This window comes from Tamandua tetradactyla, chromosome 4 (genome assembly GCF_023851605.1).
Source record: "Tamandua tetradactyla isolate mTamTet1 chromosome 4, mTamTet1.pri, whole genome shotgun sequence".
In the NCBI taxonomy this organism is placed as follows: Eukaryota; Metazoa; Chordata; class Mammalia; order Pilosa; family Myrmecophagidae; genus Tamandua; species Tamandua tetradactyla.
The window spans coordinates 27576845-27596922 of NC_135330.1; the positions used below are offsets into that span (position 1 = coordinate 27576845).

At 37.0% G+C, this 20078-nt stretch overlaps 1 protein-coding gene and 2 pseudogenes across 2 annotated transcripts in view; all 3 read left to right on the forward strand.

The window, feature by feature from the left end:
- The window catches only part of KLHL20 (kelch like family member 20), a 151268-nt gene that overhangs the window by 53251 nt on the left and 77939 nt on the right, over positions 1 to 20078 (forward strand). The gene's annotated exons all lie outside the window — the stretch shown is intronic.
- LOC143680646 (ubiquitin-conjugating enzyme E2 E3 pseudogene) lies at positions 9191 to 15539 on the forward strand (annotated as a pseudogene).
- Positions 15748 to 20078, forward strand: LOC143680642 (sorting nexin-9 pseudogene; annotated as a pseudogene).

Below are 20078 nucleotides of genomic sequence, written 5' to 3' on the forward strand. Positions count from 1 at the left end.
TCCTCGGTGAGGTGGGTCAACCATTACTGAAATAAACTCATCAAAAAGTCCTACTTAAATGGGTTCACACCTACAGTAATGGATTAATTTTAAGAACATGTTTTCTTAGATACATACAGCTCCAAACTATCACATACATACAAAGACTAAATGACAAAATGGCAGAAAATGTCCTGCATTATTAAAAGTGACTTTAAATATAAATTGATTGAACTCTCCTGTCAAAAGTCAGACATTGACAGAATAGATTCAGAAGCGTGGCCCAATTGCATGCTGTCTGCAAGAGACCCACCTTAAATTCTAAGTTACAAGTAGGCTAAAGGTGAAAGAATGGAAAAAAACATACCATGCAAGTGATAAAAGAAAGCTGGGGTAACTGTTTTAATATCAGATAAAACAGAATTTAAGGAAAAAGCAGTTATGGGAGACAGTGTCAGCCATTAAATACTAATAAAGGGGACAATTCAATAGGAAGATTTAATAATTCTAAGTGTTTATTCCCTAATAGCAGAGCCCCAAAATATATGAAGCAAACACTGAGCCATTGGAAGGGAGAAATTGATGGTTCTAAAGTAGCAGTAGGATACTTCTATACAACACTTTCAATATGGATGGAACATCTAGTCAGAAGATCAATAGGAAATACAAGACACAAATGATACTTAAACAACTAGCCCTAACAGACATATGTAGAACATTCCACCCAACAAAACAGAATATATATTCTTCATAATATACATGGATAGTTCTCCCAGATAGACCATATGCTAAGGCACAAAACAGGTCCAAATAAATTTTAAAATATTGAAATCAGACAGTGTCTATTTTCTGACTACAGTGGAATGAAGCTAGAAATCAATAACAAAAGAGAAATGGAAAATTCCAAAGTATATGAAAATTAAACCACATGTTCTTAAACAACCAGTGGGTTAAAGAAGAATTTATAAGAAAAATTAGGAAATGTCTTGAGAGAATGAAAATTAAAATACAATGTTCCAAAACTTATGGGATGCAGCAAATGGAGTGCTGAGAGGGGAATTTATAGTAATAAATGTGTACATTAAAAAAGAAGAAAGATTTCAAATCAGGGACCTAACCTCAAAACTTGAAGAACTAAAAAAAGAAGAGCAAACTAAACCCAGAGCAGGCAGAAGGAAGGAAATAACAAAGATGAGTGTGGAAATGGATGAAATAGAAGAAAAAAATAGAGTCAACAAAACCAAATACAGATTCTTTGAAAACACCCATAAAATTGACAAACCTTTAGTTAGACTGACAAAAATGAAAGAGGATACAAATAATGAAATTCTAAAAAAAGGACATTTCTGCCAACCCCACTGAAATAAAAAGGACTATAAAAGGATACTATGAACAACTGTGCATCAATAAATTAGATAACCTAGGTAAAAAGGACATAAGCACAAACTACTGAGATTGCCTCAAGGAGTAGGCAATCCCAATAAAAGAATTACCTTTAAAGAGATTGAGTCAGTAATCAAAAACCTCCCAAAATAGAAAAGCCCAAGATCAGATGACCTCACTGGGGAATTTACCAAACATTCAGGAAGACCTAACTTCAGTTCTGCTCAAACTCTTCTGAGATGATAAAGTGGAGGGAACACTCCACAATTCATTCTATGAGTCCAGAATTGCCCTTATCATAAAGCCCAATAAACATATCACAAAAAAAGAGAAAACTATAGACCAATATATCTTAATATAGATGCAAAAATTCTCAATAATATACCAGTAAATGAATGCAACAGCATATTAAGAGATGATCAAGTGGGATTTATCCTCGGTATACAAGGTTGGTGTCATGGTTAGGGACAGGTGTCAATTTGGCCAAGTTGTGGTACCTGTTCATCTGATTGGGCAAGCACTGGCCTGTCTGTTGCAATGAGGACATTCCATAGGATTAGGTCATGATCACGTCAGCTACATCCACAGCTGATTCCATTTGTAATCAGCCAAAGGGGAGTGTCTTCTGCAATTAGTGATGCTAAATGCAATCATGGGAAGCCTTTTAAGGAGGACTCAGAGGAGACAGGTTCCATTCCTGCTTTGGCTGGTGAGCCTCTCCTGTGGAGTTCATCCAGGCCATCCATTGGAGTCATCGGCTTCGCAGCTTGCCCTGTGGATTTTGGACTCTGCTTTCCTACGGTCACGTGAGACACTTTCATAAATTTTATATTTGCAAGTGTTCCCTGTTGATTCTGTTTCTCTAGAGAACCCTAACTAATACAGTTGGTTTAACATTAAAAAAATCAATTAATGTAATACACTACATTAACACAATGAACAACAGCAACAACAACAAAAAAAAACATAATTATCTCGATGTGGAAAAGGCATTTGACAAAATCCAGCACCATTTCTTGATAAAAATGCTTAGATCACTAGGAATAGAAGGAAATTTCCTCAATACAATAAAGGACATATGTGAAATGCCCACAGCTTACTTCTTATTTAATGGTGGAAGACTCAAACCTTTCCCTCTATGATCAGGAATAAGATAAGGATGCACACTGTTACCACTGTAATTCAACATTTTATTGGCAATTGTAACCAGAACAATTAGGTAAGAAAAAAAAAATAAAAGGCATCAAATTGGAAAGGAAGAAGTAAAACTTTCCCTCTTTGCAGATGTTTTTGATACTATATACAGAAATTCCTGAAAATTCCACAGCAAAGTACCTAGAGCTAATAAATTAATTCAGTCAAGTGACTGGCTGGGTACAAGATGCACATCCAAAATTCAGTAGGGTTTATATACACAAGCAATGAACAATCAGAAGAAGAAATCATGAACAGTGAATAAAGAAGTGTTTGCAAAATCTCCTTGGGGGAATGGTGAGAAAGAGGGAAAATTCAACTTCCCCATTTGGAGAATTCCTGATATTCTCACAAACAGTGGGGACAACCAAATCAATAGGCTGAGCCCTTAATCTTGGGATTTGTTCATATGAAACTTATCCCCACCAAGAATAGGCTAAAGCCTCCCTAAAATTAGGCCTAAGAGTCACCACCAGAGAACTTCTTTTGTTGCCCAGATATGGCCTGTCTTTCAGCCAACACGCCAAGCAAACCCACAACCCTCCCCGTCTCTGTTTGGGACATGACTCTCAGGAGTGTAAACCTCCATGGCAACATGGGACAGAAATCCTAGACTGAGCTGGGACTCAACATCAAGGGATTGATTCAACCTTCTTGACTGAAAGAGGGAAGAGAGAAATGAGACAAAATAAAATATCAGTGGCTGAGAGATTTCAAACAGAGTGGAGAAGTTATCCTGGAGGTTATTCTTATGTATTTCATAGATATCCCCTTTTTAATCTAAAGTATATTAGAGAGGCTAGAGGGAAGTGTCTGAAACTGTAGAGCTGTGTTCTAGTAGCCATGTTTCTTGAAGATGATTGTATAATGATATAGCTTTTGCAGTATGTCTGTGTGATTATGAAAACCTTGTGTCTCATGCTCCTTTTATCTAGGGTATGGGTAGATGAGTAAAATGTATGAAAATAAATAAATAAATAATAGGGGGAACAAATGTTAAAAAAAATAATAGATGGATACATGGGGAAAACGTACCTATTGCAAGTATGGACTGTGATTAACAGTAATATTTTAATATTCTTTCATTAACAGTTAACAAATGTACCACACCAATACTGTTGATCAATGGGTCAGGATGGGGGAGGAAGGGCTGAGGGGTATGGGAGGATTTGGTTTTATTTTTTATTTTAATTTCCTTTCTGGAGTTATGAAAATGTTCCAAAGTTGATCATGAATGCACAACTACATGATGATACTGTGAACCAGTGATTGTATATTTCAGATGGTCTGTATGGTGTGTGAACATATCTCAATAAAACTGTATAAAAAAAAAGAAAAGTTCAAGAAAAAATTCCACCCACAATAGCAAATAAAGAATCATATATCTAAGAGTAAATCTAATGATGGATGTAAAGGACTTGTACACAGACAACTACAGAACATTGCTGAAAGAAATCAAAGACCTAAGTAAATGGAAACGCATTCTGTGTTCATGGATTAGAAGACTATCTTTACGATGTCAATCCTGCCCAGAGGGATTTGCAGATTAAATACAATCCCCATCAGAATTCCAACAACTTTTGCAGAAATGGAAAAGCCGAACATCAAATTGATGTGAAGAGACGGGGCTGCAGTTAGCTAAAGGCACCTTGAAAAAGAAATATGAAGTTGGAAAACTCACACTTCCCACACAGATAACTCACAGGTCTTTAATAAGATCTTAAACTTATTACAAAGTCCACAGTAATCAAAACAGCATGGTATTGGCAAGGACAGACATATATGTCTATAGACCAATGAAAGTAAATTGAGAGCTCTGAAGTCAACCCTTACATTTATGGCTAACTGGTTTTTTGACAAAGTGTCAAAGACAACTCATTTGGGAAAAATTGTCTGTTCAACAAATGTTGCTGTAAACCATTTCCAAAATAAATAAATAAAAGTAGAAGCCTAACCTCTCACCTTATACAAAAAATCAACTCAAAATGGATGAATGGCCTAAATATAAGAGCCAGACAGAACTATCAAATTCCTAGAAGAAAACGTAGGGACACATCTGCAAGACCTTGTGTTACACAATGATTTCTTAGACTTTACACCAAAAACACAAACAATGAAAGAAAGAATGGATAAATGGGACCTCATCAAAGTTAAAAAGTTTTGTTCCTAAAAGGACTTTTTTATGAAAGTAGACTGACAACCTACAGAATTGGAGAAAATATTTAGAAATCACATATCCAATACAGGTTTATATGCAAAATGCATTTAAAAGTCCTTCAACTTAACAAAAAGACATAAAACCCAATTTAAAAATGGGCAAAAAACTTGGCTAGACCTCTCTCCAGAGAAGATATACAAATGGCCAGAAAGCATATGAAAAGATGCTCAGTATCATTAGTTGTCAGGGAAATGCAAATCAAAATCACAGTGAGATGCCATTCATACCCATAAGAATGTAAAAATGAATGAAGTCCTGATACATCCAAAAATATGGATGAACCTTGAGGACATCATATTGATTGAAATAAGCCAGACTCATATGAACCAATATCGTGTGATCTCACTGATTTGAAACAATTAGTATATGCAAACTCAGAGTCAGAACCTAGAATATAGGTTACTAGTGGATGGGGTGGAGACAGGGAATCAGAAGTTAAGGCTTTAAGTGTATAGGGTTCTGTTCTAGTTTGAAGCTGTTGGAATGTTATATATCTGAAACAGAGCAGCTTTTAAAAGGAGAATTTATTAAGTTGCAAATTCACAGTTCTAAGGCCATGAAAATGTCCAAATTAAGGCATTCAGGGAAAGATACCTTGGTTCAAGAAGGCCAATGATGTTTAGAGTTTCTCTCTCAACTGGAAAGGCACATGGCAACATCTGCTAGCTTTCTCTCTGAGAATCTTCAGCAGCTTTCCCAGGGAAGCCACCATTCTGGTGGCTCTAAAGCTTTTTCTAACATGGTTCCCTCTTAAAGGGCTCCAGTAAGCCACCCACCTTGAATGGGTGGAGACACATCTCCTTGGAAACCATTTAATCAAAAGTTTCCACCCACAATTGGTCACATCTCCATGAAAACAATCAAAAAGGTGCCACCCAGTAATATTGCATGAGGATTAAAGGACTTGACTTTTCTGGGGTATATAATAGCTTCAAACCAATACCGGTTCCTATTTGGAACGTTGGAAATATTTTGATAATGGTTGGTGTTGGTGGCAGCACAACATTGTGAACATAATTAACAGCACTGAAATATATAGCTGAATATGATTAAAGGGGGAAATGTGATATTGTATATATGATAACAATAAAAATGTTTTTAAAATTCCATGGAACTACAGTTCACAGTGAACCCCAAGTTAAACCATAAACTCTAGTTAATAGTACAGTTATAAAAATGTGTTATCAGTTGTAACCAATATTCCACACCAATGCAAGGCATTAATAATAGAGTGGTATGTGAAATTTGTATTCTGTACTTGATTGTTCTATAATCCACAACTTCTCTAATAAAATATGTTATCAATGTTTTTAATTTTTGCTAGTCTAATTAGGTGAGAAATGGTAGCCCATTATAGTTTTAATTTGCATTTCTTTTAAAATAAATAAACTTGAACAACTTTTCATATGCTTTACAGGCATTTTACATAATTTTTCTGAATTATCTAGTAATATCTTCTGCCTGATTTTGTCTTGGATTTTTTATCATTTTTTCCACTCAAATTTTTAAAGTTCTCTCTATAAGCAGTATTAACCATTTATCTGTGGTATGTTACAAATGTGCATTTGTCTTTCAGTTTTACTTATATTTTTGATCATGCATAAGTTTTTTTAATGGTGTCAAATTATCAATCTTTTATTACAACTAGATTTTTTTAATTTTTAAAAAAATATTTTTATTGAATGCCCGGGAACCCGGATTCGATTCCCGGTGCCTGCCCATGTAAAATAAAATATATATATATTTTTTTTTATTGAGAAATATCTACACAAATGCAGTCCAACCAAATTATACAATCAGTGGCTCATAATATCATTACATAGTTGTATATTTTTCACCATTATCATTTTTAGAACATTTGCATCACTCCAGAGATAGAAATAAAAAGTAAAACAACTCTTGCATCCATACTCTTACCCCTTCCTCTCACTGACCCATAAAATTTCAGCCTACCCAATTTTTACTCTTTATCTCCTCCTATTATTTATTTATTTATTGTCCTTATTTTTTTTTTATTTACTCATCTGTCCATATCCTGGATAAAAGGAATCTGTTCACTGATATTTTATTTTTTATTTTTACATCAATTTTCATAAGTGATATTAGACTGTAATTTTCTCATACTATCTCTATCAATTTAAGTATAAATGTTGTGTTTCATGAAAACAATTACAAGTTTTCCTTCATGTTCTATGCTCTGAAACAATTTATACATCATTGGGACTATATCACTTCTAAAAGTTTGGTAGAATTTTCCTCTGAAATCATCTAGGTTTCATGTTTTGTTTGGTTTCATTTTTTTTTAGTAGTTCATTTATGATTTTTGCCCTTCTGTATTGTGATCAATTTTGGTCAAGTGTATTTGTCTAGGAAATTATCACTTTCATCTGTGTTTTCAACTTTACCTATATAGAGTTGTATAACATAATCTGTTTTAATTTTTAAATTTCTTTGCATCAGTGATTATCACTTCACATTTTTTATTTTGTATATGTATTGGTTTTTTTCTCTAATAAGTTAGCTAGTGGTTTGTTTGGTCTATTTTGTTAATTTTTGTCAAAGAAGCAGGATCTTGACTCATTAACTAGATGTACTTTTGCTCTAATTCATTACGTTTTGTTTTTACCTTTATGTCCTTCTTTATGCCATTTGACTTGCTTTGTTTTTCTTTCTCTAGCTGTTTGAGTTGGTAATTTAATTCATTTATTTTCATTCTTGTATATTAACTATTTTAAGTGTTTAAAGCAATAATTTCCTGTAATTGCTCCTTTAAATGTATTTAATAGGTTCTTTCTTTAGGATTTCAGTATCTTATTTTACGAAAATTCTGTTTGCATTTTCTCTTTTACCTAAGAACTCTTAATAGAAGGTTTTAATATCCCAGTACAAGGATATTTTTTGTTTTTTAAATTCTACTTTTAGTGCTGTTTGTGATGTTTCTACTTTGTGAAACTTTAGTGACCTAATATGTGATTACTTTTTCTGATGATTCCATATATGATTGGAAAGATGTATTTTCTAGTCTCTGTTCTCATAGTGTAGTGTTTGATATAATCTATAAATCTACCTTATTGATAATGTTGCTTAGCTCTTTTATATACTTGTTTTTTGTCTACTTGACCAGTCTTACACTGAATGATGTGTTCAAGTGTCCTATTGTTAGTATTCTTCTGTCTGTTTCTCCTTGCATCACCTGTATTTTATAAAGATGGTTGCTCTGTTACTTGATGCATAATCATAATATTAAATCTTCATTTATATTGTGACATTTAGCTTTATAAAGAGTCCTCCATTGTCAAATTTTTCTTTCATTTGATTTCTACATTATCTGCCATCTGGATTGCAATCCTGGTTTCTTATATTTCCCATTTGCCTAGTGTATCTTTGCATATCTAATTACTTTCAGTCTTTTGGGATCATGTTGTTTTAGGTATCTTTCTTGAATTTACATAGAATTGGGTTTTGCTTTACGAGCCAATTGGAAAGACTTTCTTTCAATGGCAACTTAAGCTTATTTGCATTTACTGATACGACTGATGTGTGTTTTCTTAATGTGTCATATATTTTATATAAGGTATCTGTAATATTTACTGTATTTACTTTATTTCTTTCTCTGTGTGATGTCTTCTTTGCTTTTTATTTTAATTTCTTTTGATACATAGAAAGGTTTGTATTTTTGTTCTAATGGTTACTTTTGTAAGCTAGAAAAGTAATTGCAAATTAGACCCAAGTAAGAAAGAGGAAGAAACTAATAAAGATCAGAACAGAAGTCAATGGTTCTTGGGGAAAAAATCAGTAAAAATGATAAACCTCTAGCTAGAATAATCAGGGGAAAAAGGGGAGAATACATAAATTACCTATATCAGGAACAAAAGAGGAGCTATCACTACAGATCCTAGACTTACAAGGATAAGTGAAAATTATGAAAGCAATTTGCCAGTAAATTTGACAACTGAGATGAAATGGACAAAGTCCTTGAAAAATACAAATTATACAACTGACTAAAGAAGAAATAGGAAGCCAGAAATACCCTACATCTTTGAAAAATTGAGTTCATAATTTGAAAAACGTTCCCACAAAGAAAATGCCAGTCCCAGATGGTGAATTCTATCAAATATTTAAGGAATGTAGGAATACTAATTCTATGCACTTTTTCAGAAAAAGGAAGAGGTTGCCAACTCATAAGGCCAGAATTACCTTGTTATCAAAGTCAAAGACATTGAGAGAAAATATAACTGCAGATCAGTATCCCTCAATAATTTAGGTACAGCTATCCTTAACAAAATACTATTAAATTGATTCCAACAAAATATAAACAGGATAATGCCCCATAACTAAACAGAGTTTTTACAGGAATTCAAGGTTGCTTTAACTTTCAATAATTCATCAATTTGGTCATTGCGGCTTACCAAGATGGCAGAGTAAAAGTAAGATTATGTGTCATTTATGCACATAATCTTTGAAGAACTACAACAACCTGGTAAAGCCATCTTCCTCAAAACTCCTGAAGGGTTGCAGTAACTGGGAAAATACCAAATCAAGAAACTGCATCTTGAGAAATAGTAGGAAAAGCTTCCCTTGCCCAGCACCTTACTGCTGCAGGGTAGAGCCACACTGTTCCCTTATGGGTCCCTGGCCCTGTTCTGGTTGGAGCAGAGTAACCCCTTGTCATGGTTAGGGACAGGTGTCAACTTGGCCAAGTTGTGGTACTGGTTCATCTGATTGGGCAAGTGCTGGCCTGTCTGTTGCAATGAGGACATTTCATAGGATTAGGTCATGATCACGTCAGCTACATCCACAGCTGATTCCATTTGTAATCAGCCAAAGGGGAGTGTCTTCTGCAATTAGTGATGCTAAATGCAATCATGGGAAGCCTTTTAAGGAGGACTCAGAGGAGACAGGTTGCATTCCTGCTTTGGCTGGTGAGCCTCTCCTGTGGAGTTCATCCAGGCCATCCATTGGAGTCATCGGCTTCGCAGCCTGCCCTGTGGATTTTGGACTCTGCATTCCTACGGTCACGTGAGACTTTCATAAATTTTATATTTGCAAGTGTTCCCTGTTGATTCTGTTTCTCTAGAGAACCCTAACTAATACACCCCTCATGCACATCCTGTGGCCTGTGTGTCAGTGACAGTCTATTGAGTGGAAGCCTGAAAGACTGAATCAGGAGACTTGTCTCAGAATTGTGTCCCCCACCCCCAAACTTGTCCTGAAGGAAGAAGCAGTTTTAGTGCCAGAGCAATGTAAGAAATAATTAAGTCAGAGTGCCCTGGGCAAGGGATTACCTGCATTAGGACATACAGTATAACACCCAGGAGAGGGTGGAAGTCTATTTCATAGAAAATAGAGGAGGCATTCCAGTTCCTGTGAACAGAGGAATCCCTATGGCCATGAGCAAGCACAAACCCAGAACAAGAAGCAGGCTTAGATAAGACACTTCACATCAGCTTTCTACTGCCCTTCGCATTGGCTTTCAGCATCTTCTCTATACAGGGCTTATGCTCTGAAGGAGAGAACCAGTGACAACAGACCCAATTTCAAAAGACCTTGCAAGTTGCTTTTTGCTTTGGTTTGTTTGTTTTTGTCAGCTCCTGGCACTCAAGAAAATCTCTGTCATATCACTATGATACAAACTTAAGGAACACACAGCTCAGAGACTAAATCCCAGAATAAACACTTTAAAATATTGAAATGTACAGTATGTTTGCTGGTTTGAAATTATTATGTACCCCAGAAAAGCCATGTTTTTATCCTGCTCCAAACCTATGGGGTCAGACCTATTGTGGAAACCTTGATTAGATTGTTTCCGTGGATATTGACACAGTCAATTGTGGGTGTGGCCTTTTGATTATATAGCTATTGACTCCACACATTCGAGATGGGTCTTGATTCGTTTATTAAAGTCTTATAAAGGGGTAACATTTTGGAGAAACCTCTGATGCAGATGCCAACACAGATATTTGGAAATGCAGAAACCCCAGGAGACACCAGGTGCTGAGGGACCTGACAGAAGCTAGACAGGAACCAGAAGCAACATAGACCCAGACATTTGGAGATTCTTGTTATGCTGAAGGAGATGATTGGAGTGCTAACAAAGAGAGCAGACACCTAGACATGGACCTGTGGAGATGCAGAGCCCAGCAGATGTTGCCATGTGCCTTCCCATGAGATGCTAAGCAAGTCAGAAGCCAGAAAGATTCACAGGGGCTGAGAGAGCCATTTGAAACCAGAAGCCAGAAGAGGATGAAGACACCAGCCATGTGCCTTCGCATGTGACAGACCGCAGCTTCTCTTGAGTCAAGGTATCTTTCTCTGGATGTCTTAGTTTGAACATTTTTATGGCCTTAGAACTGTAAACTTGTAACTTAATAAATCCCATTTTATAAAAGCCAACCCAGGCTGAGCCGGGCAGCAGCAGCAGGAGGCCACAGCAGGCTGGGGTCTCCCATGTCCCCTCTGCCTCACCAGGAACTTGCACCCTCACCCTCTGAGCTCCCAACAACCCCTCCCTTTTTTATGAAGGCACTGGGTGGCACCACCCTCCCGCCAGAGCCCAGCACTGCAGAACCCCCTTTGACTTTCAATGTTCCACACTCCCCAGCCAGAGCCTCCTCAGCTGCAATTTTTCCCTCCCTCCCTACCCCCTTCGGGTGCCTCCATTTCCTTAAGGAAGGTTTTTTTTCTATCTCCCATCCCACACCATAGTGGCACATGAGCAGGCCAGGCGGGTAGCTGAGTTTTCCATGAAATAACTTCACTAAGATGTCCAATGATAGGCAAAGGTCTGACGATGACAGTCCCAGCATCAGTGGTGATAGTTCAGATGCGTACCAGCAAGATCCAACTGCTCCAGAGCCTGAAGAACAAGAGGAAAGAAAACCTTCTGCTACTCAGCAGAAGAAAAACAACAAACTCTCTAGCAAAATCACTGCTAAGTTAGCCATTAGTGCTAAAAAATTCAGAAGGAGCTAGCTGAAATAACTCTTGACCCTCCTCTAACTGCAGTGCTGGGCCTAAATGAGATAACATTTATGAATGGAGATCGACTATACTTGGTCCACCGGGTTCTGTATATGAAGGTGGTATGTTTTTGCTGGATATTACATTTTCATCAGATTATCCATTTAAGCCACCAAAGGTTACTTTTTGCACCAGAATCTATCACTGCAACATCAACAATCAGGGAGTCATCTGTCTGGACATTCTTAAAGACAACTGGAGTCCCACTTTGACTATCTCAAAAGTTTTACTGTCTATTTGTTCCCTTTTAACAGACTACAACCCTGTGGGTCCTCTGGTTGGAAGCATAGCCACTCAGTATTTGACCAACAGAGCAGAACATGACAGGATAGCCAGACACTGGGCCAAGAGATATGCAACATAATTCACACAATTTCTACACTGTGTGAAGGAGCAGAAGGCATTTTCTCACTGTGCTGCAAATCTTTACAGCTTTTACAATATGGACTTCTGTATATATGTTATACTGATTTTACTCTCTGCTTTTATCCTTTGGAGACTGGAAACTCCCCAAAAAGGTAAATGCTATCAAGAGTAGAACTTTGTAGCTGTAGATTAGTTGTGTTTAAAATGCCTTCTTGCAAATCTTGCTTCTTTGAAATATCAAAATGTATTTTGTGATGTACTAAGGATACTGGTCCTGAAGTCTTACAAATATTATAGTGCATTTTAGCCTAATTCATTATCTGTATGAAGTTATACAAGTAGCCATGGAAATGACATATACAATTATGTCATTTGTATTAAATCCAGATCTGCTTCTGAGTATGTGGTACATGCTGTTGTGAAAAATGTTTTACCTTTTACCTTTGTCAGTTTGTAATGAGAGGATTTCCTTTTACCCTTTGTAGTCAGAGAACACCTGATGTATCATCTCAAACACAATAAACATGCTCCTGAGGCAAAAAAAAGCCAACTCATTTCTGATATATTGCATTTCAGCAGCTTTAGCAAACTAAAACAGTACACAACAAAAGCTTAAAAGATAAGCAAAAAAAACAGGAAGTGATAGTCCATCCAAAGGAACAAGATAATCCAGAAACCGTCCATGAATATAACCGGACTTTGGACATACCAAACAAAGACTTTTTTTTTAAGGACCTTTAATGTGATCAAAGATATAAAGGAAAATATGGGGAAAGAACTAAAGGATATGAAGAAAACAATGAATGAACAATAGGAGATTCCCAATAAAGAGAGAAATTATAAAAAGGAACCAAATACTGGCATTTGAAGATCACATAATTGAAATGCAAAAAAATTTCCTAGAGGATTTCAACAAGTTTGTAGCTGGAAGAAGAAAAATCAGTTATCTTGAAGACAAGACAATTGACATGATGTAGACTGAGGAGCAGAAGTGGGGGAGAAAAGGATTTTTAAAAAGAACAGTCTTAAGAAGACCTGTGAGACACATATGCATTATGGGAATCCGAGAGGGAGAATAAAGAGAAAGAGGACAGATGGAATATTCAAAGAAATAATGGCAGAAAACTTAAATCTGAAGAAAGATGAATATACACATTCAGGAAGACAAAAAAAAAAAAAAAAACTCCAAAGGACTATAAACTTGACAACTATAAATCCAGACATAGTCAAACTGTCAAATGCCAAGGACAAGGAAAAAATGCTGAAATCTGCAGGAGAAAAAGCCACCTGTTATCTACAAGGGAGTCCCAAAGATTAAGTGTCATTTTCACATCATAAACTATGGAGGCAGAAAAGCATTGAGGTGCAGTATTTCAAGTGCTGAAACAAAACAGTTGCCAACTAATAACATATCCAATGGGACATTCTTTCAGAAACAGGGGAGATATTAAGACCTTCCCAGATAAGTAGAAGCTGAGGTAATTCATTATCACCAGACCTGCTCTACATGCAGTGCTAAAGGGCATTCATCAGACTGAAAAGAAAGGGCACTAGACAGTGGATAGAAGTGACAGAAAGAAATATAGACCTCTGGTAAAGGTAGTTATATGATTAGTTATTGATGTCAAGATTATTCTATTATATTTTTAGTAGGAAACTCCACCTTTTTACTTCCTACAGGTTCTAAAACACAAATGCATAAAAAGTAATAATAAATTTATGGTTTTTTACAAATAATGTATAATTGTGTAATTCTATCAGATATTACAAAAAGGTGGCAGGGACAGAAGGGTAAATGAACAATGTATATGTATACAATTTAAGTTATGCTGGCATCAAATCAAAGGTGATTTTATAGCTTTGGAGTGTTAAAATTAACCACAAAGGGATGGTGCAGTGGTAGGATTCTTGCCTGCCATGCAGGAGACACAGGTTTGATTCCAGGACCATGCAACTCCCCCCCCCCCCCAAAAAAAAAATTAACCACAAAAAAATCTGAAAAATACATTTTTCAGTAGGAAATGAGAAGAGATTCAAAATACTATAATACAAAAAAATCATAAATATGAAAATAGGCATTAATGGAAGAATTGAGGCACAAAAAGTGTAAGACTTACAAAGATTAAATAGCAAAATAGCAGAGGAAAGTCCTGGATTATCAGAAGTTAATTTAAATTTAGACAGACTAAACCCTCCACTCAAAAGGCAGAAATTGACAGAATGGATTAAAGTGCATGACCAAACTATATCCTGTTTACAGGAGACTCACCTTAAATTGAAAGACACAAGTAGGGTTAAAGTGAGAGGACGGCAAAAACATATATCCATGCAAACAATTGAGAACTGGAGTATCTATGCTAATATCAGAGGAAATAGAATTAGGTCACATATGTTAAAAAGGAAAAAAGGGCACTATGTACTAATAAAGGGGTCAGTTCAAGACATAAGTAAATTGAAAGTGAAAGAATGGGAGAAAATATATGGCATGCAAATACTAACCAAAAGACTGAGGTACAAATACTAATGCCCATATAAAATAGACTTTAAGTAAAAAACTGTTTCAAAGGAAAAAGACTGTCACTATATACTGATAGAGGGGTCAAATCAACAAGAAGACATAATTTAAATATATGTGCACCAAATGGTAGAGCCCCAAAATATATGAAGCAAATTGTGAGAGGTTGGAAGGGAGAAATAGATGGTTTTACGTTAATAGTAAGAGATTCCAATATACCACATTCAACATCCAGAAAGAAGATCAGTGAGGAAGTAGAAGACATGAATGGTACTGTATACCAACTAGACCTAAGACATATATAGAGTGCTTCACCCAACAGGAACAGAATATATATTTTTCTCTAGTACACATGAATCAATCTCCAAAATAGAGCATATGTTAGGTCGCAAAACAAGTCTCAATAAATTAAGAAATTTTGAAGTCATTCAATGTATGTTTTCTAACTGTAATGAAATGAAGCTATAAATCAATTACAGAAGTAGACCTGGAAAATTCATAAATATGTGGAAATTAAACAATGTACTCTTAACACATGGGTCAAATAAGAAATGAGAGGTAAAATTAGGAAATACCTTAAGGTGAATTAAAATGAAATGCAACATAAAATTTATGAGATGCAGAAAAGAAAGTGCTGAGAGGGAAATTCATAGCTCTAAATGCTTATACTAAAAAAAAAGAAGAAAGATCTCTGCTTAGAGAATTAACTAAATAAGTAGAAGAAGCAGAAAAAGAAGAGCAAGTGTAAACCCAAAGCAATAGGAGGAAATAGCAAAGATTAGAATACAGATAAATGAAATATAGAATTAAAAAAAACTATAAAAGTATCCACAAAACAAAAAGGTTTTATTGACCGGGCGCGCTTCCGCCGACCGCGCTGCGCCGCACCGCAGAGAACCAACAGCCGCGGCGTTTCAGGATCTGCTGGAGCGGGTGGCGGCCGGAGTCACCGAGCAGCGGGGCTTGAGCGTCAAGACTCCCGGCCGAGGCAGAGCCGCCGCCCGCGCCGCGTTGGGGCCCAGCCGGAGCCGCCGCCGTCCTCGCCTGTCTGGCAAGGGCCGCGCAACCGCGGCACGGGAGAAAAGCCGGGCCGTCCCAGGCCAGGGACCCGCCCGCCATGGCCACTAAGGCTCGGGTTATGTATGATTTTGCTGCTGAACCTGGAAATAATGAACTGACAGTTAATGAAGGAGAAATCATCACAATTACAAATCCAGATGTTGGTGGAGGATGGCTGGAAGGAAGAAACAGCAAAGGAGAACGAGGGCTTGTTCCCACAGACTATGTTGAAATTTTGCCCAGTGATGGAAAAGATCAGTTTTCTTGTGGAAATTCAGTGGCTGACCAGGCGTTCCTTGATTCCCTTACTGCAAATACAGCACAAGCCAATTCGACAACTGCCAACAGTAATAACCAGGTCAGTGGTGGCAACGACCCTTGGTCAGCCTGGAGTGCTTCCAAATCTGGAAACTGGGAGAACACAGATGGCTGGGGAGCCAAACCAGAGGGCGCTGCTGCCCAGAGAAACACGTCCAATAACTGGGACAGTGCCTTCAGCCATCCCCAGGCCTACCAAGGACCAGCAACTGATGACGATGATGACTGGGATGAAGACTGGGATGACCCCAAGTCAGCTCCTTACTTTAAGGATTCAGAGTCCGCTGATGGAGGAGGTGCTCAGCGAGGAAACAGTCGCGCTGGGGCGTTTTCCATGAAGCTGCCACTCAACAAGTTTCCGGATTTGCGAAGCCTGGAGTGGAACAGTATTTGTTGGCCAAGCAACTAAGAAAACCCAAAGAGAAAATTCCCATCATTGTTGGAGATTATGGCCCAATGTGGGTTTATCCTACCTCTACCTTTGACTGTGTGGTAGCAGATCCCAGAAAAGGTTCCAAAATGTATGGTCTGAAGAGCTACATTGAATACCAGCTAACACCTACTAACACGAATCAATCTGTTAACCACAGATAAGCAAGTTACGGGTCGCTTTGAAGAAGAATTTATCAAAATGCGCATGGAGAGACTTCAGGCATGGCTGACAAGGATGTGTCGGCATCCAGTCATCTCAGAAAGTGAGCTTTTCCAGCAGTTCCTCAGTTTCTGTGATGAAAAGGAGTGGAAAACTGGAAAGAGGAAGACTGAAAAAGATGAACTTGTGGGAGTTATATTTTCTACCATGGAGCCAGAGGCACCTGACTTGGACTTAATAGAAATAGAGCAGAAGTGTGACGCTGTTGGTAGATTTACCAAAGCCATGGACGAGGTGTGAAGGAACTGCTGAGCACTGGAAGCGGTGCACTGGGCCATTTCCCAAGGAATATCAGAAGATAGGAAAGGCCTTGCAGAGTTTAGCAACAGTGTTTAGTTCTAGTGGTTACCAAGGTGAAACAGATCTCAATGATGCAATAACAGAAGCAGGAAAGACTTATGAAGAAATTGCCAATCTGGTGGCAGAACAGCCAAAGAAAGATCTCCATTTCCTGATGGAATGCAATCATGAGTATAAAGGCTTCCTTGGCTGCTTTCCTGATATTATTGGTGCCCATAAGGGAGCAATCGAAAAAGTGAAAGAAAGTGATAAACTAGTTGCTACTAGTAAAATAACCCCACAAGACAAACAGACCATGGTAAAGCGAGTTGGCACGATGTCATATGCACTGCAAGCTGAGATGAATCATTTTCATAGTAACCGGATCTATGATTACAATAGCGTCATCCGCCTGTACCTAGAGCAGCAAGTGCAATTTTACAAAACGATTGCTGAAAAACTGAGGCAGGCCCTCAGCCGCTTTCCAGTTATGTGAAACAGAATGGAACATGAAGAAAACTCCGAAGTGCTTCTTTTCTGACTTGGGGCAATGCAATTTAAAATTGTTGGTTTTTTTTTTCCTCCCATATCATAAAAGAAAAAAAACAGGAAAGGAAAAAAGGAAACCAAAAATAGAGTTGCAAAAAAATGTTATGTTTACTTTGTTAACCAGCCCAAATGCATCAGTTATTTAGGGATGGTCTTCTTTTGTTCATTTCCACATCCAACATTTAAACCAATACAAAGTCTCTATTTTTGGAAAGTACGTCAAGTTATCAGAATTTTGAGTGGAAAATTAGGGGTTTACCCCCCAGTGATATTTTATATAGACTCTTATATAGACTCATCCACAGTCTTCCAGTTCTTACCCAATGTCAGATTATTACTAATTGCTTTCTCAAAAATATGGAATCTGCCAGAATAAAAATTATATATGTTTGTATGTTTTTATAACTTCAGTCCTTCGGGATTCCTATCCGCTTAGGAAGATCAGTATACCCTTCACTTTTATATTTATGACTCAAGTGCTCACATTTTCAGGAAGAAGGAGGCAGCGAGGGGCTCAAGTGCCACCACTCGCCCTGCCACCTGGTGATCAGCTTGTCGTCAGCCCCTTCCTGACCCCCCTGCCTACCCACTCACTCTCCTCAGGGTCGTTTTTGATGCGTAGCTCTTATGTGAGGACCACTTCCTTCCTAATCACGGCTGAGGCATGTTTTGTGCTAGAAAGAAGTCAGAAGAGTTAGAGAACCTGTTTAAAAAAAAAAAAAAACCGCTATCCCTTGGCTCCTGGGAATAGAGCAGCCTTATTGATATGTGTGCTAGCAAGTGCTGTAGGGGCATAGCACTGCTCAGGATGTTTTTTGCCCCATTCCCTTATTTTTATTCTTAAGCTATTCCATCTGACAGATGAAGAAATGTTGGGGATAATATGATTTGCCAGTTGGTTTAGACTGTGGACTAGCAGGCCTATTGGTATCTAAAAAGATGGGAAACTTGGTAGGTAGTACAGCTGTCACTTCTCCACCAAATGGAACAGTTTTAGGGACTGGTTTCCAGATCTGGGACAAGGGTGGTAATCTGAAAAATGTGCAGTAATCCCCAGGGCTTTTTATGTTTAGGAAAAAGGACAGCATGATGTTTTTCCTGATTATATCCTAAACTTTAGACAAACCTTTTCTGATTACTAGTACTTCAGTTAATGCCATAAAGCAACACAGTATCTTGACAGACCATCAGCTTTAAACCTAAACACTCACACATCCATCCACACAGTTTCTTACCCTAGCAGACAAATAGTTCCATCTGTCAGAGTTGCCTTACTGCATTATCTCTGCTTTCACTTTTCTGACCTAATAATTGTATTGAAGAAAATGGCAAATCTAGGCCAGCCTAAATAAAGTGAAACCAAAAAAATAAATAAATGAGGAAATCAAATGAACATGAATATAAGAACACCTTGTTCTTTAATTTCACGGGTTTTTCATAAATGTTTTATAAGTAATTTTCCCCACTTGATTTTTCCTTTATAAAATCCCATAGAACAGTGTTTAAAATACAGCCATTTAATATATGTACAAATTGTACAGAATATGTATAAATATTTTACACATCTAAGAGCATGTAGAAGCCAACATATAAATAAATTGTTTAAAAAAAAGGTATTATTTGAAAAGATCAATCAAATCAACAAATCTTTGGGTACAGTGACAAAGAAAGAGAGAGGATATAAATAACTAAAATCAGAAATGAGAGGGGACATTACTATCAACTCCATGAGGTAAAAAAAAAAAAAAGGATTATAAGAGGATACTGTGAACAACTGTATACCAACAAATTTGGTAACCTAGATGAAATGGACAAATTGTTAGAAATACACAAGCTACCTACATTGAATCAAGATGAAATAGAAGAATCAACAGACTAATACGTAGTAAAGAGATCAAATCAATATCAGACACCATGCAATAAGAAAGACCCAGGATCAGATGATTTCACAAGGGAATTTTACCAAACATTCTTAGGAAAAATTAGCACCAATCCTGCTCAAACTGTTGAAAATTGGAGAGGAGGGAACTCTCCTTAACGCATACTATAAGGCCAGCATCATTCTCATACCAAAACCAGATAAAGGAACCACAAGAAAATAAAACTACACATCAATAATCACTTGTGAATTGAGATGCAGAAGTGCTCAAAAAAAACTTGCAAATAGAATCCAATGCACATTTAAAGAATCATAACATGATGGAGAGGTACTTTATCACATATGCAAGAGTGGTTCCTATAAGAAAATAAATTAATGTAATACACTACCTTAGTAAAATGAAGAGGGGAAAACACATTATCATCTCACTTGATACAGAAAAGGCATTTGTCAAAATCCAGCAGTCCTTGATAAAAACACTTAGAAAAACTAGAAATAGAAGGAAACTTCCTCAATGTGATAAAAATCAAGTATGAACCCACAGTTTACATTATATTTAATGGTAGAAGACTGAGCACTTTCCCTCTAAAATCAGGAACAAGACAATAATATCACTGGTCACCACTGTTATTCAGCATTGTCTGAAAGCTGTATGTAGCAAGAGCAA